The sequence below is a fragment of the Scatophagus argus genome, chromosome 19 (assembly GCF_020382885.2).
Source record: "Scatophagus argus isolate fScaArg1 chromosome 19, fScaArg1.pri, whole genome shotgun sequence".
Taxonomy (NCBI): domain Eukaryota; kingdom Metazoa; phylum Chordata; class Actinopteri; family Scatophagidae; genus Scatophagus; species Scatophagus argus.
The window spans coordinates 9,009,608-9,037,567 of record NC_058511.1 but is presented as its reverse complement, the minus strand read 5'-3'; the positions used below and the strand labels follow the sequence as shown (position 1 = coordinate 9,037,567).

The following is a 27,960-nucleotide window of genomic DNA, read 5'->3' as shown; positions in this document are numbered from 1 at the left end:
CCCCAAGCCTTAAAAATAGCCCCTGGGGGAGTCACGAACCATTCTGGAAGCAGTGATTAACAACATGGTTGACAGACATCAAGGGTTCGACCAGCACACTTTAGGAATGCTAAACATGACCACACAAAGCTGACATATACATATATACTCAGATAATGCAAGGCTGGTGATTGATCTGGTATTCGCTTCTCTTTCTGCTCTGAATCTCTCTTCATCCATCACCCTTTTTCTTATCTTATGCTCTACGTCTTCTTCCTTCTTTTTTCGACATCAGTACATATACATTCATACCCAAAGCTTAATTGGATCGAATGTCTTGAACCCTTATCTCTTAGTTCACAGCGGGCCTTCTCTTCGTGAGTAACTGGGATTGAGATTTTCATACCATTAATTCCACTTGGTTGAAGGGTCAAAGGCCTGACGGTCCCCTGGCATTTTCTTTGAAACTCTCTGGATGAAAGCATTTGGTATTCTTATTTATCTGCGTGTGCATGTAAGGTGTGTTTATGTGCATTCCAGTGTGCTAGGAAATGTGTGTGTTTGTGATGAGTAGGCGGCCAGGCTAGCCCCACCGCACTTCACACACCGCTGAGTCTGGTGTGGGAGTTATCACACAAGCCCAATTAGCATGACAACTAATTACTGTTTCCTCTGTCCCCTCCCTCAGCTAAGCAACTCATTAAATTAAATCAACACACTGGTCTTTCCACTGAAAACAATGCTTTCAGGGAGTAATAATGAATGCCTGGGGCTTGCTGTTTGTGTGCTCTGGGTATCACTTTTCATAGGGTGGTCAACCATAACACTGTAGTCTTTTGAAAGCTGAGGAAATATTAACTTCAAACCTCAACACAGGAATTGCTCCTGGGCTGGAGGGAGAGGAGAGAGAAGAGAGAGGAAGAAGAAGACAATCGAGAGAGTGTGAGATAAACACAATGTGCACGGGCAACAGGGAGAACGCTGAGAACCGCATCGAATGCAAAGAGAGATGAAGGTCTGCCTATGGGGCATGAAGTGCATGTGATAACCAGCTGTTTGTAGCACAACACACGCCGTCTGTCAAGACTTCTCAAACAGTTCGCTCAGTGTACGGTCTGTCAGCAGAAACAATATGGATACGGGGCCAGTGTCAAGGAAAACGTGCCCGATCTGCACACCTGCCCCCGCAGAATTCAACACGGTATCTTGTGCGGTTGTCAGTGTGATGGAGGAATTCAGGGCAGACAAGAACATAACAATATTTGTCAATGTCAAAGAGATGCAGTGAGGATAAAGGGAAACAGATCAGAGAGTTCTCGAGGTTTGGACCCACACGACCTGTGACTCCGCTGGAACTCAGACAAACCTTATGTTGCATTCAAGTCAAATCGACGTTTAATTGCAAGAGTTAAGAGTTCTGTACATGTTGGCAAATTGCTAAATTGCAGTGTGCCTCTCACAGACACAATCGTTTCCGACGAGAATTTACAAGTTGTAATTCATGCTTTCATTAATGCAGCCGTAATTGCAGGCCCCTTTCATGTGCTTTGTGTAGAAAAAACATCGATAGAAAAACAAAGCATATTTCTGCTAAGCCCTGGATTCCCAGATTCTCTATGCAGCGCAGGCCTCCGTGGCCATGTGGTAGACGATTGTGTTACACTATTGTGTGTGAGTGTATGAACTGACATTCCAGGGTGTTTTAATCAGGCGCGACTGAAAGGACAGATGTTGTTTTGGATGTAAGTGAGCTTGCAATAGTATGAGCAGCTCTGTGAGGAACACCAGATTCCTTTAACTGAGCGCTCTGTGTTTTGATCTTTGTGCAGTTTTTCAGGAAGGAGGATCTGGTGGAAGGAGAAATAGTTTGGTTTGTTTGTTTGTTTGTTTGAGGGAGTGAGTTCACAGGTGCGGACAGTGGAGAATGTGTCGGTCTCACTGTGGATGGAGGTCATCAGACCGGCAGCTGTGTTGGTGTCAGGGTGGCAGTGCCAGGCTGACAGCTGATGTCCAATGTGTCATACATTTGACTGGTCAGATCACTCTGTGTACTTCTGAGTTAGACGTACTGGGGCAGACCAGTTACAAAACAAGCAAAGAGCATGTGAGTGGTACAGAATCGGCCATTACTGTTACCACATACTGTTACTTTACTGGAATTTTACTTACTGACTGACTTCAGAGCTCTTAGAAGATAGATTTCAAACTAGATTTTCACTATGAAAAAAACTTAGCATGAAAGAAGAAATACTATTAGCACAAAAACAAATATAATTCATTAAAATAATTGACTTGAGAAATGTTCCAGATTTCTGTAGCGGTCTAATGTATAAAAGCAGCACACTAGACAGCTGTTTCTCTTGTTAATAATTACTCTTCCTGAGGTCCACAGAGTGAAAGTATTTGCACTCCAGTTAAAGTGGGGCAGTGAATCATTTTTTTATCTTAAAAAAGTAAACTTTGAACACAGGAGAATTTTTATACGATTTTTGGTAATAAGGAAGACACTCTCTGAATCAAGTGTGTGGTGTAATGATTAGACAGACCTTAAAGAACAACCCAGAGATATGTCTTTTAGCCCGATGAGACAGTACGTGCAGTCAAGATGTTTTAAATCAGATTTTTACACACAGAGACATTGTTTAGTCATTGGTTTCTCGCTCATTTGTAGATTTTCTTGGGTAGGTTTTGCTATCTTTTCTTCCACTTATTAACTCCTTTCAAAATGTTGTCCGTGTTTTCTCCCGAGTCCCTCTATCTGAGATGGGAAAAAGTGGTGCCCCCTACTGTTGACAAATATAATTACAATGCACAGAGCATAGGCCCTTCTTGGATAAATCCTCTTGCACATCCTGTTATGTCAAGCCGCTCTGCCATATGTTAGCCTCTGAGCTATACAGTAAAAATAATCTTGGCCTCAATGTTTTTAATGACCATGTGTGCTCTGGACACACAATTATCCCCTGCAGTTTCATCTCAAGTTCAGTTTTATAGTACTCGCTTCAGCTTTATAGGACACACATACACACGCAGGAGCGCAGGACTGCATGCACATTCAAGCTTACACACAGACACATGCAAAGACAGCAGCTTCTGAATTTACTGTACAGTTCTGGTGCTAACAAGACAGTAGCCAGTGGGGCTCGATAAAGATTTTATGGGCCTATCTCTGCTTTGTCTACCTGAACATTCTCATGTGATGTCTCAGCCAATGTCTACCATGCAGCACAACATTACAGAAAGAAGCTGAGGATACAGATGTTAGTCATACACAAACATAATCTGACGCTGTTAACAGATGTTTTGCAATATTTGTTCTTGGACAACTGTAGTCAGAAGCTAAGCGTGCATTCAATAGGTGTTCACCTTGACCAGTGGAAACTAGAAAACAGAAGCAGAGAAAGACACAGAGCCTCTTGTGGAGTGTGTTGTGAGAGGAAATCCTAGTTGTGGAGATGCCACATTATGCCTGGCACACATACATAGACAGACACAGATACACACACGCGCGCACACACACACACACACACAGAGCACACATTCAGTCGTGCACTCACTGACACAGAATTAAAGATCTGTAGGCAAAATGCAAATAAAATCTTAAAGTATCTAAAGCCCACATTTACAATCTTTTCGTACAAAGTGAGCCATGCATTATGAGCACTTACAGCTTCACTTTTCCTGGAGATTTATGAATATCATATTGCTAGCAGCAAAGGCTGCAGACATGGCTGACATTTGGTTATGTATTAGATGTTATAATGACTTGTTCCTTGGCCAGCCCCAGGCTGTTCTGTGGTACAGCCTTCTGTAATTACTGTCAGTATTCACACAGTCATCATATATCTCACATACAACCCGCCACACGATCTGTCACACATACTTGGCCATTTGCACATTAGAGGCAAATAAACGGCCATGTTAAAATACATGCTGACACGCAAAAAATCACCTAACTCACAACAGTGGATTAATATCAAAACCTCAATGTGGAGGGATTTTTCAACACTAACATATTATTCAACCGAATCCCAGTACTCAGTGCTCTTAGGGGTTACAACAGTCTGTTTTGGGAGATATTTTGGGGTGGAACCAGACTTAAATAGTTTCCCTATACAATAATTCAATTTCAAGTGCCAGAAAGAGACAACTGACCCGACTTTCTGCCTGTTTCACAAACACAGCCTCTCTAAAAGAAGTTAGTACAACTTCCCCCAGTAATCTAAATCGCTCACAAATGGAGTCTAATCGAATTATTTCAACGGTAAACACTTGTTAACATTCAGAATACAATCCCCGTCTCAGTTTATTTCACTATTACAGCGACAAATTTCTTGACACAGGGCCTTTCGGTCCATTGAACTGCACGGAAATCCATTTTTGGATATCCTGCCGACAAAGAGACAGACGAAGAATCTAAATGACTGGGAAAAAAAATCCTTCTTTTGAACAATGACTTATTACATTTTGGCCAGTGACCACCAAAAGACAAAAGAAAAAGAAAAAAAAAAAGAAGAGGTCACTGAGTCATTCAAGCAGCCTTCTTTGAATTAGTTTTAAAATGTGGCGTTGATGCGTCTCTGTTCTCCAGGTGCCTCAGACTAAACTGTTGACTTGTGCTGTGTGACTGGCTCTGCACTCCGGATTTAACTGCGGTCTGACAGCATGTACTGTATGCGGCTCGGGCAGAGCGCATTATATAAGACCTCCCGACTGACATCATTAGCCAGTTTGGTCCAGAGTCTAACCTTGACCACAGCACATTCAGTCCCTTCCACATTTCCTTCAGAATTATTTATTATTTTTACTTGTGCTTCCTCTATATATCCATTTGTATTGCTTTCTGACATCACAGTGGGACATGTGATTTTCAGCTTTTCATCTCTGTCAATTTCAGTGGTCAGTGTCCCTTGGAAAGAGATCACTCTGCTTACTAATTCACCTTTCAATTTTTAATTTCATCTTGGTGCAAATGATGGTGATGTAAATATCTTCTATAACTACCAGTTTGATGCACATGCCAGGTTGACATTCAGAAATATTTGACGCTATGAGTGAAAGTTAGAAAAACAGTGCAGATGATTGGCAGGCAGGACAACCATCAGCCTCTCTGCCAGTGTCTCTGGATGCTCTGTGTGTGCATGTAGTACAGTCTCAATCTTTGTCTGTCTGGATGTCTACACGAAAGTCAACCACACAACACACAAACATAGTGCAAGCTCAGCTCAACCACTGTAGCCTTCCACTTTCACAGGAATTCCGCCCCCCCCATTTTATCCCGGAGAATCCTGCTTACACTGGCAAAATATGAGCCCAGTGGCAGCGTCAAGCCGCAAAAACAAAAACAAAACTTGTGTATTTTCCTAATTACTTAAACAGGTTCACATGGTGGCGTACAAGGTCCTGGTCAAACTTGTGGATTGTGCTCTCAAACAAATAAAACTGATGCTCATATGAAGAGGAGGAAAAGAAATATTTCTATGAAGTGAAGTCTTCCTCTTTTTGTAATCAAAGTCACTTTGCCTTGAACACAGCAAAGCAATACCACAGTGAGGATTTACATTATAGTCTTGATGTATTCAAACACATTCAACAATTGACCTTCAATGTAATGTCTGAACTAGAGCTGGCTACCATTTAGCTTTTTTTCTACAGTAGTGCTGATGGGATGGCTAAGGTTTGGTAGAATAATTCAATAAATAGAACAAAAGATTTTTCACTTCTCAAATAATCTCTCAAGGCAAACAGCTGCAAGAAAAAGAAAAAGAAATAAATAAAACAAAAATTATGATGTAAATCAGATCAATGAATTAAAGAAGTGAACAACACCACCACCATACATTTCAGGTAGGTACTAAAAAGAAAGTACTCTGCTTTAACACCGGATCCAGTTAGAACCCTCTGACCCTACCTGTCTGAAAATGTTAAGCCATATATGAGGGATGCCTCTTTGGTTTCTATGCTGTAATTGGCTGAGTCATAAGCTCTGAGGTGGTAAAAGGGTTCAGAGGGCACCGTGACTCTGATGCTCGGCATCAGCCGTGGTGATGGTTGCTCCGACCTGATGGGGCGTCATTACAAGCCGGTGGGGAGTCCTGTCTGAAATCTCTGGTCCAGATGGTCACTCTCAGCCAATTAACACACCTTTCTGACTCACTCTCACTAACTGAATCCTTCCGTTGCTCTGCTTTTCGTGTCCCTACGGAACTTATCCATGTGCAACCTGTGCCAACATGCCAACATACACACACACAACAACAACAAACAAACCCACATCCAGGCTGATAGAAAAACAAATGGAGCAGTCGGTGGTCATTAGCTTTGTGTGTTTAATGGCTGTCCTTCCAGTTTAGGTTAGAGGCCAGCCAATGCTCTAGTAATGAGTCTGCTCCACTGCCCCCTCACCCTTCTGGAACAGTGAAGCTTCTCTGGAGCCAAGACGACTCAGCGGGACCAGAAGCAGTGGAAAGGTTAATGGGCCCAGCGAGATTAAATGCAGGCTGAGTAAAATTGAGTTTGCGATACAGATGGCTCTGCCTGAGGTAAGACACGTTTCTATGTTTGAATACAGACTTCATATGTCTTCATCTGCAGAAAAATATCACCACTTCTGATCATAAAATCACCTGTCATCATTTAGGTATTTTAGTCTTAATGGGCGTTGTTATCAGAAACAAAGGCGTCCTTGAAATAGGACTGCTATTATTCTCATTATCCATTTTTAACACTTTTCCATGGACACTGTCCCTGACATAATAAAGCCAGGTTGAAATGTGTAGCAGACAACAGCCACACTCCCTGTTACATTCTGCACTATACCGTACACTAAAACCCGACCTACAGAGATAAAGCTGTGGAGAGCGGAAGTACGACACAGCTTCATGTTGCACACGCTGTCACACTGAAATTGAATTGCAGAAGTGTAACCGGACTGTTGGAAATTGGGTGAGCGTCTGGGGACAACTTGAGACCTTGTTGTTCCAATCAGACAGGCTGCAAAACACGGGAAGAGTACAGACGGAGAAAACGATGAGGGATGGTCAGAGGGATGAAGACGAGCTAGGGGTCCCTGGAGGACACGCAAACACACATTTACAGACACTCAGAGGAGGTTTGTGTCAGTAGAGGAGTGTACTGCTGTAGGGGCTTGGTGCTGAGCCCACGCTGGCTGAAAAGACATCCATATCCTGTGTGGAGAAAGCTGGCATTTAGCCCAGACCAATGTAGTATTTACCTTCCTTTGCTCTGATCATCATCGTTCTTCTCTCTTTACTACATCAGTGTGAATGCATGTATGGATCTGTTCTACCTCATGCACTCACACCCTTTGAGATGCACCTTATACTACACAGACACAAGGACACCCCAGTTTCAATTGCTTTCTCGCTCCTCTTTTATCTAAACACAGAGTTTCCCGTCTCTTCGAGTCAGAGTCTGGAATATATTGAAGGACAGCTGCGCGACGATCTGGTCATGATGATCTCAGAGCAGAAAAAAATACGAACACATATGGCTTGTAAAGCACGGACCTGAGCTCTCTGTATCATATCTGAAGCAGGAGAGGGGTATTTCCAAGGGTGTGTGTGTGTTTTCTGGAGGGAGGAATCTTACCTTTCTGGCTCTGCTCCCAGTGTGGGTGGTGGGCGGTGGGTGGGGTAGCATGTAGGATGAAAGCTGGTGTAAATCAGCCAAAACATCGCAGCTTCACGTATCAGCCCATTTGTTCATTTAAATCATATTATGTGGTTTTAAAGCAATGCAGCATTGCCTCAGCTGATTAGCAATCAAAGACAACACAAAAAGTAATTAACTGAGCCACTTTCATTAGTACAGTAAAACAAATGCAAATGCACCTGGTGATATAAAGATAAAGACAGGCTGCTGCTCTGATCCACCCTGCAGGTACACTTATCATATAGACTTTAACGCCATCCCTGACGTAAATATCAATGCTGGGTGAAATGTGTAACAGGCTACGGCTTTACTCACCATACACTGAAGCCCAACAAGATCTACAGGGACAAAGCTGGTGAAAGCGGAGGCACATGTCTTCACTCTTCACTTTAACTGTAGCTACAAAAAGAATCTCCCCAGCTTAAACACTGTCTAGTTTTACGGTTTAGTTGGCTCAGTCATAACCTCAACCAGACCTATGATTCAGCCTGTTTATGTACACAAACGACTGGCATTAGAAAGCAGGACATGTGGTGGAAACATGTTTATAGCTTTGGCCTGCGTTTTAGGTGTGATGTAATGGCAAAATACAAGGTGTGTCAACTACAGTCACTGTCAGTGAATCAAAAATAGGAAAAAGGTTCAGAGATTGTTAATGTTATTATATAACATTTCAGCACTAAAAAATAGGAACAGGAGGAATAACACTAATTGAGAAATGAGTAGAGCAGACAAACGGGGGTTACAGGAGGAAGTTTCATGGATCCAGGGGGCAGGACAGGGCATGACAGGACAGGGGATTTACCATCCACAGCTGGAGCAACAGCTCCCCCTGGGGCAAAGCAGCAATAAAACATAAGACCCAACTACATCTGACTCTCAACATCTGCAAACAAGTACCAAGAATATATCCATTTTACAAAATAGCGAGAAGAATATATCCTTTACAAAAATGCGAAAGAAAAAGTTTAAGTAATTGTTTTTGCCCAAGGTAAACTGTGTTTTGGTATGACAACATTGAACGAGACATATTTTCATGATGAATCTGAGTCTAAAAAGTTCTTACAAATCTGCACCCTTCCATGCTGGTAACCAGTAACTTACACATTTCTGACTCTCCCTTCACTCCCCCATCTCCTCCTCCTTTTCTCCCACACTCACAGCACACTCTGTTTTTACTTCAGCATTTTTATGTGTTTACCAACTGCTCCTTTTACAACAGCCATTAAACACCCACCTTTGAGTGAGACGTTAATGCGAGGCAAATCTACAGAAGAAAATAATTCACCCTGTGATTCATTGCTGGCTCTTCACCCCTTAGAAGCGTTCACAACTTATAAACACATGGACAGATCTATGCATGCAAGAGCACACATGCTTGCGAATGCACATGTACTCCCCTTTGCCTACAACACACATTCCTAATCTGTATCCATAGATGTGGTTGGTGCTCCTATGATTATTTTTCCATCCATGGCTCGTAGTGCAGCTGTCCTATAAGAGGCAACCACTCATTTATGGTTCGACTGTTACTTGAAACAGGCAAGGGCTGGACAGCGCTGCCAGCCTCAACAGAGGCCACCATTCTGAGGGGAAAAGGAAGAGTTGGGCTCAAATGCCAAATAATGTCACCACAGCACTGTGACTATAGTGTGTCAGAAAGCAGGATCTAATCAGTTTGAATATCAGCTTAAATACACTGATATCAACAATAGGCAACACATAGCTTCTTGTTTTGCCCTCTGAAAAAAGCCACAAGACACATGTGCCAGAAGCCAAAAGTCTCAAACCGAGCTAAATGAGCATAACCACTGGCCTTCCTCACAGGAAATACTATAACTATACCCTATTTAAATTACACCATGCAAAAACTGAGCATTGCAAGTTGTGTCATAACAGGAAATTACACTCACTGGATGCTACAGTACTCATTCAATGTCTGACACCAAAATAGATTTTCATAATCAATGTCATCAGTTTAAGTATCAGCTCAAAAACATTGATGTAAACTACAGGCCAGAGTACATACCCACTTATGCCCACTGAAAAAAGCCACATGACACATGTGCCAAAAGCCAAAAGTCTCAAACTGAGGCTAATGAGCATAACCATTGGATCAACTACATTCTATTCCCATCGATCTTCCAGAATCTGTCAGAAATGTGTGTCACCCACTCATGAAAACAATGCTCTGCAGCAGATCTGACAATCCACAGTGTGTCTTTAATTATCCCCAAAGAATTCCCAACTTTCTGCTTTTTCACATTATACAATGGATGGTGTGTTGTACTGTGCACGTGTGCCTGTCAGAGGTGTATGTCATCCTGACTGCAGCATGATTTGTGATGCCTGCAAGGGATCAGAAGGTGGGGCACGGGGGGTGGTCAGGAAAGCTTTAGTCGTTAGTGCAGATACTGAATGCGAGAAAATTCTGACGGCGAGTGCTGGCAGCAGCTGATATGAGTCCTCTGGGACTTCCCCTTGGCTGAGGTCATCTCCTTGCACTCCAATGCCTGTACATCACTGCTGACATCACCACTGGTCCTTGCCAAACTGTTGCCATGAGCAACATAAATAGGAAAAAAAGCGCATGCATGTGTGTGTGTGGATGCCTTGTGTTAAGAGAGATCATCAAACTTTATTGGTGTTTTACAGAGTATAGAGTGATGTGCTACACATCATCATTGAAAAAGTTAATCATCCATAAACACCCCTGTAGCAGTTAGCTCTGTACCACAAAGGTGTGTGTGTTTTTGTGAAAACAGAAGTAAAAAATGAAAATGCTGACTGACAGCGAAGCATGGGATTAAACGACGAAGTGCTAATCACTGTGTTTGATGTTAGCCTGCGTGTGTGCCTGCGTGCTGATATGTACATGTGCGTATGCCTACAGCCTTTCCTGTCTGCCCCCCGCTGTGCTACTCAATGCTTGGTATCCTGGGAAGTGGGGCGGCAGTGCCAGCGGTAATCAGAGCTCCTTGTATCCACACACAGTGGGGCTATAATCAGGGAATGTTTTTTTCCACCAATAATAGCTGTAATCCTCTCATCTCAATATGATGTGTAACCTGCGACATGCGTCAAACTCGGATTTTGCCGGAGATTTATGCAGTACGTGGCCTCTGACTCCTTTCAAAACATAGATTTGTTTTTTTTAAGCCAGCTTTTATAGTAACAGCAGAACCACTGAGAAGGACACCACAGTGTGAGCTAATAGCAAGAGAAAATAAATATAATGACTGTGTAGAGAGGTAGTGATAATCCTCAGCAACAAACTGGGTGCATGTACACACAGAAGATACCTGTAACTGTATTGTGTCTGCACGTATGTCACAATATAGTTAATAATGTGCAAAGTCACATCAAATAATTCCACTAATGGAACCATTAGTCCACACTCCTAATGTGACTAAAACAAAAACTAATTTTGCAGTTTGATTATGATTACACTTTGCTGGAAATCATTAATTTAAAAGTAAACGCACACACATGCAAACCTCTGTCACTTCTCATTTGTTATCTCTCAGTTGTTCATCAGAAATGCATAAACTATGTGTGAGAGACAAATGCTGATATAAACACAAGTTGTTGACAGAGGTAAGGAGTGATATATTAGCTAAGGTTAGGTTAGCTGTGCTCACTTAATGCTAACAAAACACCGGCTAATCATAATCTACCAATATCTGTGTGTTTGCTCATTTGGCCATGCTTAGTTATGGTTGCTAAGCCACTATTGGACAGTCAGTGTTTGAGCAGGGTTTACCAGTTGGTCAGTTTTTTTCTTAGCGGTTGTAATGTGACGAACGAGGACCGACTTCAAAACCATCTTCTGTTGTGTGCTCAAGACCATGACCAAACCATTCACTGCCTCCCGCAAAGAGTGATCACTGGTGGTCTTACGGTGAGTGATAGGAAATACCCGTTTCACAGTTTGACAACTTAGGCTTGGGCTCAGTCTGCCTTGTGACATGCCGATGTGATGCAAGATGTGCTAACTTGACTGATGTTGGTATGATGCCTACAACAGTATAAGGATTCTCTCTTTTACCAGGCTACTGTCTAAACACATCACCATTATGTTACTACGTATGAAAAATTTCATATTGAAAGACATACTTGAAAAACTGATTAAGTACAAGCCATCCCCACAGGAGAAGTAAGAGTGTTGACACTTATGTCAAGCTAAAGATATCTATTCAGACTGCAAAACTATTCAGAGGTGACCTCAGTCACACTCATGCAACCTACATTGTAACATCATCGCTGCTCATCCATAAATCACACAAAGACACAGCCAGAAATAAACTGAAAAGCAGCATTACAGACAGACACAGACCAGCTGCGCTGACAGAGGGAGATGGCTGAATAACACATGTACATATGGCAGAAACTGCACAGTCAAACAATTCCTGGGAGGCTGAGGAGGAAATGAAGGCTGGTGTTTTATCATTGTCCCAATCACTGCCACCTCAAACTCTCCCCATGCAGATCATATGTGCTGCATGAGTACAGCAGGAGCAGATGTGAGCGAGTCTTTCACTCCTTTACACTGTGCGTCCAAGCTGCTTTGCCTATTGCTTAATGCCAATGATGTCAACACACACCTGTTGCCATGGTGCTTAGCCCTGCCCTGGTATAGATAAACAGGCACAGAAGTGGTTGCCCAACTCTAGTGGAGCATTGCAACAACAGCTGGCATGTACAGTTTCATCAGGCAGAGAACATGAAAAAGCATAGAGGAGTATATCCAATCCACGCCAAGTGATTCTCTTTAAAGTGGAGCTTTTCATTACGATTTCAACTTCAGGGAGTCTCAACCGAGTCTAGCTATGCACTGACTCTCACCAAAGAGCTCGGAAAGGTGGGAGAGTAAAGAGACTGACAGCAAACAGGACTTGCTTTGAAAGCTAAAGCCTTGTGAAAAAAAATTCCCCTTGAAAACTTGACACGCTACAGGCATAGCCCTCAGAGCTAAATAATGCGGCGGAATATGAGTCAGTTCAATGGGTTTAATACTGGCATCACTGTATAAGTGGATCTGAGCATAAATCTGAGTGCAATTACGTGCATTTGAAAATGTGTGCATTTATCTTAGTAAATGTAATGTATTCAATGTGTCTCTGCATGTATGTGGGGGGAGCGTTTCCCGTCTGGGTGCACAGCATTTGTGTTTCCTCCCATACACTGGGAATTTACAATGGCATTGTGCGGTTCGTTCTTCCTGCACTGGGGGAAGTCTACTAAGAGGACTCTGAACAAACTCTCCTTCCTCCGATTTCGATCCCTCTCTCTCCTTCCAACTCATCCACATGTCCCTTCCTCCCTCCATCCGCTCCCTTGTTCCTTGTCAGCTGGTGGGGAGATCCAGATGTGAAGGGTGACTTGGACAGGAAAAGGAGAGGGAGAAAGAGAAAGAGAGAGGGAGAAAGAGAGAGAGAGAGAGAGAGAGAGAGAGAGAGAGAGAGAGAGGGACAGAAATCCACATCCCCCTGGTGACAGACCTCATTGTCCGAGACCTTTTGGACAAGGCTTTAGAAACATACACACAAACAATTATGCACACCAAACAATAGAGTCCCTCTGGACGACAAGGCCCGATTGTGTGCATCTGGCGACAAAGCGAATCAATGAACAACATCTTGCAGGAGATTTGGTGTTGATATTTAGTTGGCTTATTTACTAGGGGTCTTGGCCAGGCGCGAGGCTATTGTTCTCGTTCAGCGAGCAGAGAGGAGAAAATCAATAAGGACCTGAGAGAGAGATGACAAACGGTGATGCAGCAGTAGGCGTCTCTCACCTCCATTTCTCCTTCTGTTTTTCCCTCCCTCCATATCAGTTCAATTCCCACATTTATGTTACCAGGTAGGAACACAGGAGCTAACAATTAAAACTTGATTGACAAGCACAGACATGTAATTGCAGAAAATTTATCCAGTCACACACAATGGCAAACACATGTACACGACACACACCCACACGGCATGAAGCCATGTGTATTAAGTTAATAGCGTGAGTCAGCAAAATGGGAGGTAGTCAGTCAGAAACAAGAGGAGAAATAGAAAGGCTCTCACTACTGGAGCATTTCTCTCGCTCACTCTGTTCAAAAGTTTCTCCATGTAATAGTTTCGCTACTCTCTGACAGAATGCCAATTTCACTGTATCATTTAAAAAATCCCTTACTTCAAATCTCGCCTCAACATTTACCAAAGTCAGAAACATCAGGCAAAATCTCTGACAGAGAAAAACAAATGAATGAGACGGTTCTTCTCTCCTGACAAAGTGAAAATGTCAGTACTCACCGCGAGGCAGCTCAAGTCTTTCCCAGTCAGTCTCTGCCGGAGAGCTAACACAGACTAACTCTCTGAGAATGGAAGCAACAAGTCGTGTACAGTGGAGAACAATGCATGTCGGCCGGAGCACACAAAGCGTAAGCAGCGGAGACACAGAGAGGTCCAGTCATCAGGCTGCTGCTCACATGGGACGGGGAGAGGAAGGGAAGGGAGGGAGGCTGAGCTATAGGATAGGCTACAGTAACTGGGATTTGGCAGGGGGAGGGATCACATCCTTCACTCCACATGTCTTGCTCTTTTTCCCCTCTTCTTTCCAAAAATGTTTCAGCAAGTCTCGCAATTCTTGCCCATTTCGAAATGGTCCTCTCTTGGTCCACTCCCCTTTTCTGTGCTATCTTACTTTTTGTCTCTTGTCGTCTTTCCCACACACACACCAAAGCAGTCATGCAGTGTCCCTTTGTCACCTTTGTTATTCAGGTCTGAATAGAACAGCATATTCGTTCAAAGCCGTCTTCTTGGAAGTCAAGATGTCGAGCTCCACCCAGACACACCTAGGAGGGTGCTTAAATAAGATATGTTTACTCATAAGTGTAGAAGTACAAAGCGACTCAGCTGGCTGCAAGAGGGAGGACAATCTCCTATTGACTCATTTGTTTGTAATGGTCATACATTCAATCATAGAAACAGCAAAAATTACAGGGCTACTCAGGTTTTAGATCTCTCTCTCTCTCTCTCTCTCTGTCTCTCTCTGATGTCACTCGTTTTTTTCCTGCCTTTTTCACTCAAAGGCCCTAATTCACAAGTGGCCCAGATACCACACTGTACTGGGGGAAAGGAAGAAAAGCAAGAAGAGAGTCAGGGAAAAGAGTAACCTGATACACCTAAAAGCAACAATTATTTGAATGAGTCACTCAGCAGTGGGGTTTAGGGTTTTTTTCTATGTTAATTCGGGAGAGAGAGAGAGAGAGCGACCAAAGGAAAGAGGGAAAATCATCCCGTTTTGGAACACTGCACCTCCTGAGGACTCCTTAAGGTCGTGGGAGAGAAGGAAGGAGAAATTGGAAAAAAAGGAAGAAAAAAATGCGAGAGGGGAATGGAGGGTCGGGGGAGGACAGACATGGGCTTGGATAGGTACCAGAGCAACTTCTTCTCCTCATCCCGAATCCACCCTGCAGGACACGGCTCACTGAGTCAGCCTTGCTGACAGAAACTAATAACGTGGGGTACACCACTCTTCCAGATCCAGGGGTGACGGTGAGCAGACACTGACACACAGGCAAATAAGAAACAGAAAACGGACCCAGCCTCAAGAAACTCAAAATGCTGTGCAGCCATAACCAGAGTTGACGTGCAACTCCTAAAAAATGTAACTACACATCCGGGGCACAGGACCATGTAGAGACCACAAGAATGCCAATTGGTCGGCTTTTATTTTCTTCTAGTTTCCAACGCTGTTGACAGAAAAGACAGCATGAAGCGAGTTGAATAAATGTTCAGTACTTTGTGTGATGTAGGAAAGCTTGTTCCAGTGCAAAGTTTCTCTTTGCTGCACACAGTGAGTAGGAAATGAGAAAAAATTTGAGCAGGACTTTTTAGTAACTGGACAAATCAGTATTTTGCAAGCTAGACAGCAAAGCCATTTTCAGTGCTAACCTCCACTCCTTTGGATCGCATAATAGGAATCTACAGTATGAAAACTGGTGTTGTGACAAATTGCATTTCACCATCAGCTTTCCCAACATTAGGCCTAATCACTACCAGTCATCCCACATACTAAATCTTAAAACTGAATCACTGGCACTGTAAATGGCAGTGCTATGGGAAAAGGTATCTGACTGGGAAAGACGTGCACAGAGGATTGAAACACCTTGCTGAAAATGTATAAATGCTGTGCACATATCAGTTGCAAGATACTGTTATGGCCTTTTGTACAACATTCACTGCAGCCCCATCTGTATACTTGCAGTCTAGTGTGATGGTTCTTGTCCAAACAGCATGAAACACAGTGATACCAATCCAGTGTCACTCTGGCCAACCTGTATATCCCTTGTATAAACTAATATTATAGCTGACCTGCATCCTGTTTAGACCTGCCGTCACAACATTTAGAGAAGGAAACATGGAGCTAAGGTTTGCATAAACACACAGTGAAAGAAACACAGAAACTTGCTCAAGACTCAAGGATGTCTAGTGTGGCCGAGAAATATATGGGACAGTATGCAGGCGTGTATACACGTACAGATGAGGGAACGCTGGAAAAAATGTGGTCAACATTCTTTGTTCAAGTGACTGGACAGGACTTTTCCTGTGTGTGTGGTCAAGTATTTTTAATGTGCCAGGTCCACTGAATGAGGCAGTTCTGGATCCTTTCTATTAAACAGTATGATTGGATTGGTCAGCTGTAATCATGTGGTTTTACAATTACACCAGACTTTATCTCATGAAAAATCCTAGCGCCTCCACGTGAACATATAAGAAGAAGCTAGAGATGGAATTTACTTTGAATCCAGGCAAACTATAATGCTGCAGCAACATACAGTAGAGTAACGCACTGGCACATTATCAAAACGGGGGATACGTGTACATGCACTACAACCGTGCAGACACATAAAATGTTTATTACAGCCGTCTATGCGGTAAGGTGTTGTTTTCTAGCAGGTAAAGGAACATCAAAGGCTGCATGCATTCCAGTGCTGCTGGAGGCTGAGGTATTACATTGCTGCTGAGCAGGCATGAAGGTCACTCCTGTTAGGAGTGAACATGGTAAGCTCTACTTTATATGACTGTGTAGTTCAAGTTTTTCTCTTCACAATCCCTAATAAAACAAAATCATGATGCCCCTCTCTTCTGAGCTAAAGCACAAAGCGATTTCAAAGCACTTTGTGACTCACAAATAGATAATTGTCATTTTGTGAGTGTTACTGTGAATGTTGTGCGACAAGAACACAGATGCTTCATCGTAACGTTGCTTTATATTTTAACTTTTAAACTGTAAATTGTAGTGTATCTAAATCTTTGATTTGCTGGTCTGCAACTCGCTCTAAACCCGTCTCGATCTATCTCCCCACACTCACGCACACAGAAAAAAGTCAAAAACCCTCAGAATCAATTAGCAGAATGTAAATAGGTCATTCAATTACTTTTAGCACCAAGCACCATCCTTGTTCCTCCTGAGGCAAACAATCAACCAGCAGACACAAATTAACACTGAACAAGAGCACTTGACTAAAGTCTGATCATCCACTTGCAATGGATGGCAGCACCAGGTAGACTGTGCATGCATGTGTGTGTGTGTGTGTGTGTGTGTGTGTGTATGTTCTGCCCAGTAGATTTTGCGATACGTCCAAAACATTCTTCTAAATGCATTTGTGGATTAAAAGGTCAAAAATAGATTAAGTGTGGTGCAATACAGCTGAAGGCTATCAGGCAAAGGTATTAAAAAGCATTTCTTAATATTCCCATTTTCCCAGAGCAGGCCAGCCAAGTGCGGCTAGTGACTACCGACTCTTTTAGAATACTGATCACTGTGGCTGGATGTAACCAGACATCATGTATACACACAACCATGCACATACACACACGTATCCACGCACAGGGACAAGCTTCCCTTCACCATCTGCCAGCCAAAACTGGGTAATAAGTCTGAACACAGACAGAAAGAAAAAGAGAGAGACAGACCAAATGGGAGGCTTTAGAGCTTTTCAGAGACAAAATGGCAGAGCATTTGACAAAATTTCTGTCTAAATGCTTATGCACCCGTACATCCACACCTGCAGGGGTTTTTAAAATGCATCAAAGGATTTTTTGACAGCTCAACCGTGCCTGACAAAACTCAAAAGCATTCATGAATTTTAAACAAGCGCCAGTTAAGGAATTTAGTGGGAACATCACGTTTAAAGCAATTTATATGCAAATATGTAACAAGTGGCTGTGCACAGAAGGACTGGAAAAGAATTAATGCTCGCTCATTAGTTTAACTGACCTGCTACACTAATACAGCCTCCCAGTAATGAGCTCCAAACCTCCGCCCCCACAAACACACATCTACTGTGTATGAACAGTGCTTAAAAACACTTTGTCACTGTTTTCATGCACTTACTAATGCTGCATCTCAGAGGTAATCTCCTTGACCCCAGTCAAGGATGTGTAGCATCCTGCCACTAGATGGCAGTAAACATCTGGTCTTACCTACACACTCTCATACACACACAAGCGCACACACATATACTATACTGGTAGGCATGCCAGAATGGGGAGTGAACGTGATGAAAGACCACAGTAGAAAGCAGACAACCAGACTCAACCGCAGAGCACATAGGACTGAGGGTTAGAGACAAACAGTCCAAGGCGGTTCTCTCACTCAGTATCACTACACACCACAATGTAAAAGTTTACAGTTCCAAGGCCAGAGCCGACATGCACATACAGCTAAAAAAGCAAGGGGTTATTTTTTGTCTATCAAGGCCAGTAGATCACACGGGTGGATGAGGGGAAGTGCTTTTGTTCTCTTTGAGTGGCACCAGCTAGCTTGGCTGTGAAATGAAATGAGTGAAACGCTCTGTATTCCATATTAGTATCAGTGCTGCAGGCTGTGTGGGGGTTGTTTGTGCGTTGATGAAGAGAGACAGGCAAGCTAGAGGAAGCAGAACTCCATTAGATTTAGCCTGGAGGGTCAAGAAGCCACGACGCCGTTGCCCACAACATGGAGCTTCATGCAGCTTTTTTGTCTTTCACAGAGTGGATGCTCGCAGCATCCTCTCTCTACCAGGGTTTCAAGTCGCTTGTGGGATATCAAGTGTCAAGGAGCGTCAAGTCTACTCGTGCAGACTGACATTGTTTACTTAATTTTGTGTATTTTATATGTGTTGGGTCAGATACAAGGGAGCTATGTGGAGCAGGCAGGACATTAACAGTGTTAGCCTTATATATATTTTACTACCTACCCAGCATGAAGCATGGGATACCTTTTTGTGTGTGCACCTTAAAGAGTTAAACACATGGCTGAAATAGTTACAGTTACAGAGTTTTTGATTCAACAGCATGTAGGGAATCACCGCTTTAGCATGGAGGCTATAAAATTTTGCACATTTTAGCTAAGCATAAATTTTTATTCTCATGAGTGGCTAAGAATTAATTCTGGGCTATGAAATTTGGTACAGACATTCATCTCCCCGATGGGATTTGGTAAGTAAAACCAACTACTTTTTGAACATGCAAATTATACCAAATTACAGCATCCCTCACTCTGTGGAAATATTTGAGCTGATCATGCTGCATGCAGCACCACAACAAAGGCACGTTTGTCGGTTACTGGGTGCCTAGGAAACAAAGTCTTCAAAGGCCACCAAAACCTAACTATCCATGCAATTGCCTAGTTAGACCAAAACCATGATTTCCAGACTATTAACTGTACTGAGGGTTTGAGTCCAGTAGGTTTGGATCCACTTCTTAACCTCCAACCCTTTTCAAGTCAGATCTCTGCATGACTTTTAATCCTTTTTTTGATAGGACAAGAGATGCATTCTGAGTTCACTCTCAGCAAATGTCAAAAGCTCTGCCCTCAACAGAAGCATGTGATTCTCTGATTCTCACTATAAGTAAATGACTAGGATCTTTTGCTCGTGTGTATTCTTTGCTATAAATTGTCACCGTCTTTTTCCACCTCCTCCTTTTTTCTTTTGTCTCACTCTACCTCACAGCTCAAATCACAGGTTTAGGGCCAAGTAGTCCAGCCCAGAGTAACAGAAATCCACAGGGAGAGCTGATGATTGCCTGTGATTACAGTCTGTATGCTCCTCTCCCTTCGACCATCTCCTCTGGGCTCATCTGGCCAGGCCTGGCTGAGGTAACGCTCTCCACGCAGGAGTCATTAACCGGAGAGAAACGGAGCGAGGAAAAGCTCACCAGGGAGGCATTGACACGTTTCCTTCACCTTGACATTGCCTGGAGGTTACACCATTTATTTCGCAGTAAAGTACAGTTCTGGGAGGCGAGTCATGTGAATCAAGGGTTTCTGATACTTAAAAGGTCTCTCTGTGTGAGGCAGTCTTATTCCCTCGGCTCTCTACGTGTTCTGAGCTGTTGGAATGTGTGCCGATGAGAGACGTGAAAGTAACTCTGTGTGTGTGTGTGTGTGTGTGTGTGAGACAGAGAGTAGAGGGGCTTGGAATCTGTATGGATTTATGTCGTGATATTTACACATGATTGAGCATGGTCAGCCTACATAATGAGGTGTAACAACGGTGTGAGCATTAGCAACAAAAACTAGCTGACTGTTTGTTTGAGCAGGTCAGTGATGGTATATACAGCTTTGTGCCATGTCTGTTGAACACTGACTACCTGCCTGTCAGTTGATCACCAAGATGAAACACCGACAGGTTAAAGTCGAAAAGCCAGTTGTCTCAAGCTGTCACTTTCAATGGAAAGCCGTACACCACAGTATGACCAAATTGCTCCAAAATACGAAGCTTTTCAAACCAGGTTTTCTTTGAAGAAATGTGCATCTAAGGTATAGAACACCTGAGAGAACATGCTCTTTATTGGGCATGTGAAACTGCCAGGTGTGATTTGTAGTGACCCTTGTTCAACAGTTGTTTGTTCGACAGTTGTTTTGACTGAATGTCAGTTAAAATCTGATGGACAATGATGGACAGCTGTCTGTGGCTCTTGTAAATGTGTCAGCTGAATTAACCCCGTGCTGCCTTCAGCGGCGTCGGCAATCCTCCCGCACCATCTCACCGTCCCCATCCCTCCTTCCCTCGCTGGAGGGTGTTTAGGCAGGGTAATGCTGAGATGCCATCGGCGTGGCTGGTACTGTCATGCGCTTTCCCCCCACCTCTCTGGGGATTGGAGCCCAGCCAACCATATGTAATTAAAAGCGCATAAAGACAGATCAAGCTCTCTGCCGCTCTTTCTATACAAGAATGCCTCAAGGCTGAATCCACTCCATGTCCTGCTCTGTCAAGCTCCAGGGAATTCATTTATTAAAATGTTCAATAGCCTTATCATTGATTTTGATGAGAATAATAATGAATACAGGATGAGGAGAGAGACTGATAAATGACAGACAGTGGTGGAGAGGATAAATTTGTTGTGTAAATTTACACATTTGGGTTCATCAGAAAAATTAATTTGAAAAGAAAATACGTGGATTTATCCGTTTTAAAAGCCAAAAAGACAGAAACATGAGCAAAACATGCAGGGATTTTGGTAGACTTATGGTGAAAAGCAGTTTCTTCTTTATATAGTATGGAACCCCTGACCCTGCTGTAAGTGCATTGAGCAGTAGTAGGCTGAAGTGTGTCAGGTCACTAGTCTTTCATTTTTTTTTCTTCAATCCTGCTGCTTTTCATCATGTTGAACTATTGTGTCTGCGTAGGCTGCACAAAATCCAGCCTGTCAAGATACAGAATCCACGCATCATCACTCAATTTCTCACCTTGTCCCGCTATTTTTCCTCACCTTTGCCTGTTTCCAGTCTCTTGGACAACCGAAAGCCTCAAAATGACAAGGTTGTGAGTCTATCAGATGTGTTTGAGTTGTTTTTCCCAAGCCCAACTGTATTAACAATCAGGATCAGGATACATTCTTTATCTGTATTATACGTTGTGGCATTTTCCCCATTTGCCTTGCAAAAATGAATCCACATTTGTTGCAGGTTGATGGATCTTTGTAATTCTTGGGTTTTCCAACTTAAAAATTTCTCTTTCAGTGTTTCAGTGTTGTGCAGCACTCTGATTAACTGAAAAACATTTTCACGCTGCATACAGTACGAGCACCAAATCTGGCAAAGTTTGGCACACCGCATGAGTCCGTTTGCCAGTCAGTGAATCCATTTTAATCTCTGTTTGCCTCTGTCTCAAATTAGTAATTCAGTTTCTCTTCGCGGGAACAGAAGAGGCGTGTTGTTTTCTGATGAAGAATATTCATATTAGAATATTCTAATATCACAAAATGAGAGTTCAAGAATTCAATTCTCACCTCCTCCGACCGGCTCCTTTCCTGTCACAGTTCAGATTATTTACACCCACGACGAGCGAGGCACTCTAATGTCAAAGTGATCAACAATTCTCGACAGCTGCAGGAAGAAGTAACGGTGAAGCAGAAGCTCAAACTGTTGTGTGAACGCACAGATGAAAGAGATATGAGGTAAGATGCAGTTCAGCGTAGAATGAGTGCTGACCTTGGTTGTAAAATTCTTCTACAATGTTGGCAGTGGTTATACATGAACTATGTATACCCTCGAGGCTTTCCCAGTGAGAAGAGTTCACAGATTGGGAGACAAAAAAAAAATAGTGTATTAAATAACCAGGAGCAGACCACAGTTAATAATATGTTGTATATTTTGCAGACAGTGTGATTGTACATTCATAAAGCCTCGGGTCTGGAAGGTATGATGGTTTAGGCTGCAGTGGAACGTGGCGATGATGGTTTTTGGGGTCTATTATTGGGTGACTGACGTTTTGTTTTCTTTCAATGGACTGTAACACAACTGATGGATAAAACTATAGGGCTCCAAAGGTTTCTGGAAAACTAGAAGTTCCTCATTCCGTATGGCTTGGGGTTATATAATAAATTATGGTTGTAATAAATGTAGCAATTTCTATGAATGTGGGTAAAATCGTTTTTTGATCCTCACATAGCGTCGTTCAGCTGATAGCTGTTTTTAAAAACTGTTTTTCTTCTAAAGGAGCCTTCGGGAGATAAATAAGAATTTAGAAATGGCTGTTTGGTTCATGAGCTCCTAATGGCTTTGCATTTTTCAAAACCAAATCGAAAGAGATCAACCCAAGGATGTGTAATCAATGTATATTTATGAGTGCAATGTGATAGCCATTTAAGATAATCAATACTTAACGCCTTACTGATAACCAAGGCTGCTTGTTTATGGCAGCTAAGTCATGCCCTTGAGACTCTATTGGAAGGTTTGTGTTCTCATACATCACTGCACACACACACACACACACACACACAGATTTTTGTATATGCCCCCTTACACACTTAAACACACAGTGTGTGATTGCCACACCAGGTCAGAGACCCCATTATCGCGACAGGTTCCAATCTTGTCCAATTCTGGCCAGCGTGGGCCCACAGACAAAGCCCTGGCATGTGGTTATACTCCTAAAATTTATACTCATAGAATTAAAAATTTCAGGACTGCAGGGGTAGATGGAAAAAAATTGGGGAGAGATTTGAGATTTATGAGTAGGAACATGTGCTGGCAATGCAGGATATGACAGACCTAGCTTGTGCTGGCAGGATGGAATTACTGAGTATGATCCGTATTTACCCACACCTATGCACACAGAAAGACTGAGGTGCAGGTTGGTGCACTCACTGGAGCAGAGCGTGTACTTTCACTTGTGACAAAATGAGTTCTCCAGAGAGAGAACCGCACTGGCTCTTTGTTCAGACAGACCAACACTATCTTTACATTCAGTGTCAATGCATGAAGCAATTTCTTTGACCGACAGCATCTCAGTGCCTACTTTGTTATTAAGGTATGAAGAATTCTTAGAAAAAAAGTGCTTTGTAATAGTCTAATTACACGAACCCCTCGGGCCATGAAAAGGCTTGGATCTTTTCTGTCAGCTGGCCTCTGTGTGAAATATGGACACCTATCCTGAGCTCTCCTCTCTCGCTGCATCTCAGTTCCCCTTGGCTGCCTTTAATTACAGATAGAGGGATAATAGAACAGTGGAAGGCCCAACCTGCCCGGCAAGGGGAAATAAAAGCGACCAGTGGTGGTCACAGGAGCCAGCAGAGTGCTGGGATTAGGAATCACCCTTTTCTGGTGAGTCGGTAAGGGCAGCACAGGATGTCCCCCCTACAGAGACTGTTCAAAAAATGATTGATTGCTGTGTCCTTATTTTCAAGATGAAACCAGGCTGGAGGCCCAGGAGCTACATGAGCAGGAGATAGCTTACCAACAGTGTGAACAATGGGATACTGTCAGCAATGAGACCCTTGCTTGACATTATTCAAAGAAAATGAGGCATAACAGGTGAGCGGTTGAAGTAATGATTAGGCAATGCAGCCCTGCCTGATCATGTAATGCCTTGTATGATTTCAGTGTGGTCTCTTCCTTTGGTTTCTCAAGGTTAATTGATGAGAATAAAAGGATCGTGGAGCTGGGGGTTTGCGGTGTTTGTCGGCGGCATGTTTCATAACCAGCCCTGAAGCAACCTAGTGGCCCAGTAATTCCATTTAATAAAGATTAGCTCTCTTTCTTGTAGACCTCATTCTCCTTCTTAATTAAGAGATGAAGATAAAAAATTGGTGGGCTGCAAGTATCAGAAAATATCCCCAGGACTTCTTACACAAAACACAGCGCAGCACCCACATGAAAGGCTTAGACACATGCATATTTAATGCATATTGGAAACAGCTTAGATCAGTTCCTTTACTCAGAGCATTGGGAGAACTGAAAATACTGCTACTATAACCCTCTACTCCTCGGGCTGTATGAATGTGTGCAGCACGGCTTGTGTAAGTAGGTATATACCTGTGTGTGTGTGCATACCTGTGTGTGTGTGTGCATACGTGAGTGTCTGTTTGCGTGTCTGCACGGGGCGGGTGTGGGCTTCGGTAAGCATGGTTGCACAGCGGGACTTAGTTCCTGTGCAAAGAGGAGTAACACAGTGGGGAAGCGTGCATGCACAGACACCCAGACACACACACACACACACACCTATCCACACATCACAGCACCACAGAGGCATTGTCCCAGCTTCATGTAAGAGATTTCTTTGACTCCATTCAAGAGAGAAGAACATACAGTGGGACGGCCATCGTTATAGTCCACTCTTACTGAAAGACTCCACTCTGGTTAGTTAAACTACTTTTTCAACAAAAACCAGAAGGGATACTCAAAGTCCTTTTGTTAGACTGAAGCAAAATCAATCAATATATAGAAGTGCATAAATGTTATTTTATTAACTGAGTTCAACAGCAGTATGTATATGCAAATGAGTCCCTCACTCTGATGGTCAGAAAATATAGACACTCCCTTCCCAATGGATTTCTAAGAACTATATGGGCACTTTTACATGTTTCAGTCCATTTACCACAGATCATCTGCAGTATCTGTTGAGTGAAATATCTGCAAACCATACAGAAACACCACCTCAGTCATCTGGCACATACAGAACAACAAACGAATTCATGCTCCTAAAGGCTCTGAGCATAGGCAGCATATTTCAGTTTACAGCTAATTTCCATGAATGAATACATGTATTTCTTAAACACAATTCATTTAATTTAGAAAGCCATACTGTGTGGAGGCTACAAAGCCACTGCTTACTTTTTGCTATTCACAGCTGACTAGTTGGAGAGATTATGTAAGAGGCTGCATTTACACATATCGATTAGTATTTATCTGCTGTTTGGCAGTTTATTGGCAGGATATGAAGCCCAGTGAATCAGAAACATACAGTTTTATCCACCCCTCTCCATCTCTCTCCTCTCTCTCTTGGCCCTTCTCTGATTTGCTATTCCCTCTGCTTCTTTTCAATATCAGCCCATCCCCTCTTTCTCTGTCCTTTAATCTCTCAGTTTCTCTGATTCCTTACGCATGGACTGCTATGACACCAGGGGTTTGGTAGTCTTCATTAAAATATGAGGGGTGGGCATGTAAGAAAGTAAGAGGGCTGGAGCTGTGGCAATGAAAGAGCCAATACATTGATTATGTATGACTAACTCAGTTAGCATTCCAGTTATAACACACACACAGCTTTTTTATATCTGGATCCATACATCTATCATGATTTTGTAGATGTTCCTCATTCATTGTAACAACACATTAAATACTTTAAATTGTCAATGGGGTGCTGGAGCTATCCCGAAATATACCAGACAGATGGGACACGGGATATCACACCACCACCACCACCACCACACCATCACATGTATGGAGCTGTGTGGCTCTTGCTGTATCTGTGCAGCTGCATTTACTGTATGAACCAGGCTGACAGAGTGCTTTTTGTTTTCCTAGGATGATGACCGGCACCATCCATGGAGACAGAGGTCAAACAAAAGTGACCTTGTTTTCCTAGTGGAGTACATAAATCATTGGAGGGCAGGAGGACTTATGTGAGCGTGACCTTTGCGACAATGCTTCAAAATGTGGATGTTGCTGCAAAGACGCATAACACATGGATGCTTCAGCAGCTCTGAATATCTATACAATCAGCAGTTCAGTTTCAATGTGGGCACCTAAAATTAGTGTCACCAATTCAGTATCTAACCAAATGTGAAATATGGCTACAATCTCCCCTTACAGTAACATCACACATTGTGGTGAGTGTGTGTTTGAGTGAAAATGTGTCATAGGGAATGAATCCTTGAGTTGTGGCTAAAAACATGTTCTTTGAGATAACTAAAATCTAATGATTTAATCCTCGGATCCAAGTGGACATTTTGCTAAATTTGAAGAAATTGCCTCATGGTCTTCACGAGAATAAGACAGGCAGAGGAATGGACAACCCGAAATCACACTGCTTTCATCCATCCATCCTCCTCATTTCTCTTTGGATTTGATTTCTCACTGTTTGTTTGAGGTGACAGTACAAGTCACTGATCCACAGTGCCACGCAGCACACGCCATGTGAATTTAATGAAACGCGGGAGGACGGCGAGAGTACAGGAAGCAGATGGATGCTTCTATAGAGATTCAAGGTCACCAGCAGTAGAGCTCTTCCAGCAGGTGGCTCTCCTCTCTCCTGGGGCAGTTAGCTATAAATGACAGCAGAACATCTGTTTTATTTCTGTGTTGGTGTGTATGTGAGGAAATGACAAAATACAAAGATACACACAGCTGTATTTTCTGGATCAGATTTCCACTCTCCCAGAGTGACTGACGAGCTCCTTCCTGAGAGAGCAACTAACTTCGTTTCAGACGCATCAAGTGCCACACGGAGAAAATAAAGGCGACAAAACTCTACAAACTGCTGCGCAAACAGCCTGCCCTTCATTTGATTAAGAGTGAGAAAACAACCAGAGCTCTGCATCACTCTTCAATGGCAGCAGCATTTGGCTTGTTGAATTTTATGATGAATGCAAATCAGAGAGGTTGAAGGACTCTCTGAGCTGATCCCGGGTGCTGAAGAGCTGTTGGGAAATCTCCGAAAAGGGCAGACGTGCATGGCATTTTGTAAGAGAAACAGAGCTCTCTCATGTATATATACATTTAATAACCCCTACACATCAGTCATGGTAAAAAAAAAAAAGATACCCCATAGCCTACAGCAGCTGTTGTTGACTTCTTCTATTGTTCAGTCCTTTTTTTTTTTTTACATCTTCAGTGAACAGTCAAACACCATACTAATCCATCTTCCACTGAACCAGTCTAAAACAGAGATCAGTCTCACATAGGCCTGCAATACATTTCCACTCACTAGAGGCATGAAGGATTATATTGAGACCCAGTTCTCTCCTCAAACCCCACTAACTCCATGTTAATTATTCAAAAATAGAAACTCGTTAACGTAATAAATATTATGACCTAATTTCGTTGAGATTGGGATTTGGAATGATTGGGAGGGTGCGTACACGTGTGCACACATGCATGAGAAGATGAAACGGCCTAACATGTAAAAGAAAATAAAACGCTAAAAGTTTTAGGGCTTACTCTACCAAATCCATGACGAGAATACGAGTAGCAATCTGCGCGGCCTACCGTAGCCACAAAGACGGTCATTAAACAGAAAAGGTCACCGCTTTGGATTCATCCAAATGCTCCAAAGCCACAGTTAACCAAGCCCAATAACATCTCAAATGGGTAAAGATCAGAGCAAATGTTTGTTCAGATGCGTAATGTGTGAGCCACATGCGCTGAAGATTGACAGAGAAACACACTGTGTACACAGGCATGTCTGCAAGTGTGAGCGGTACATGTGTGTGCACGCACTGGCAGCTGGGTGTGTGTGTGTGTGTGTGTGTGTGTGTGTGTGTGTGTGTGTGTGTGGTGGTAGCAGTAGTAATGAGAGTGTAGGCAGTAATGAGAGGCTGTGTGGAG

General features: G+C 42.9%; 1 protein-coding gene across 10 annotated transcripts in view; it reads right to left on the bottom strand.

Moving 5' to 3' along the window:
- sash1a (SAM and SH3 domain containing 1a) overlaps window positions 1-27,960 on the bottom strand; it is a 216,826-nt gene that overhangs the window by 52,320 nt on the left and 136,546 nt on the right. Inside the window, exon 1 of one of the 10 annotated variants that reach the window (XM_046372537.1) lies at window positions 13,953-14,090. The exons of the other annotated variants lie outside the window; for them this stretch is intronic. The gene's annotated coding sequence lies outside the window, so the exon portion shown is untranslated. Of the gene's footprint in view, window positions 1-13,952; window positions 14,091-27,960 lie in introns of those variants that run through there. 10 annotated transcript variants of the gene reach the window in all.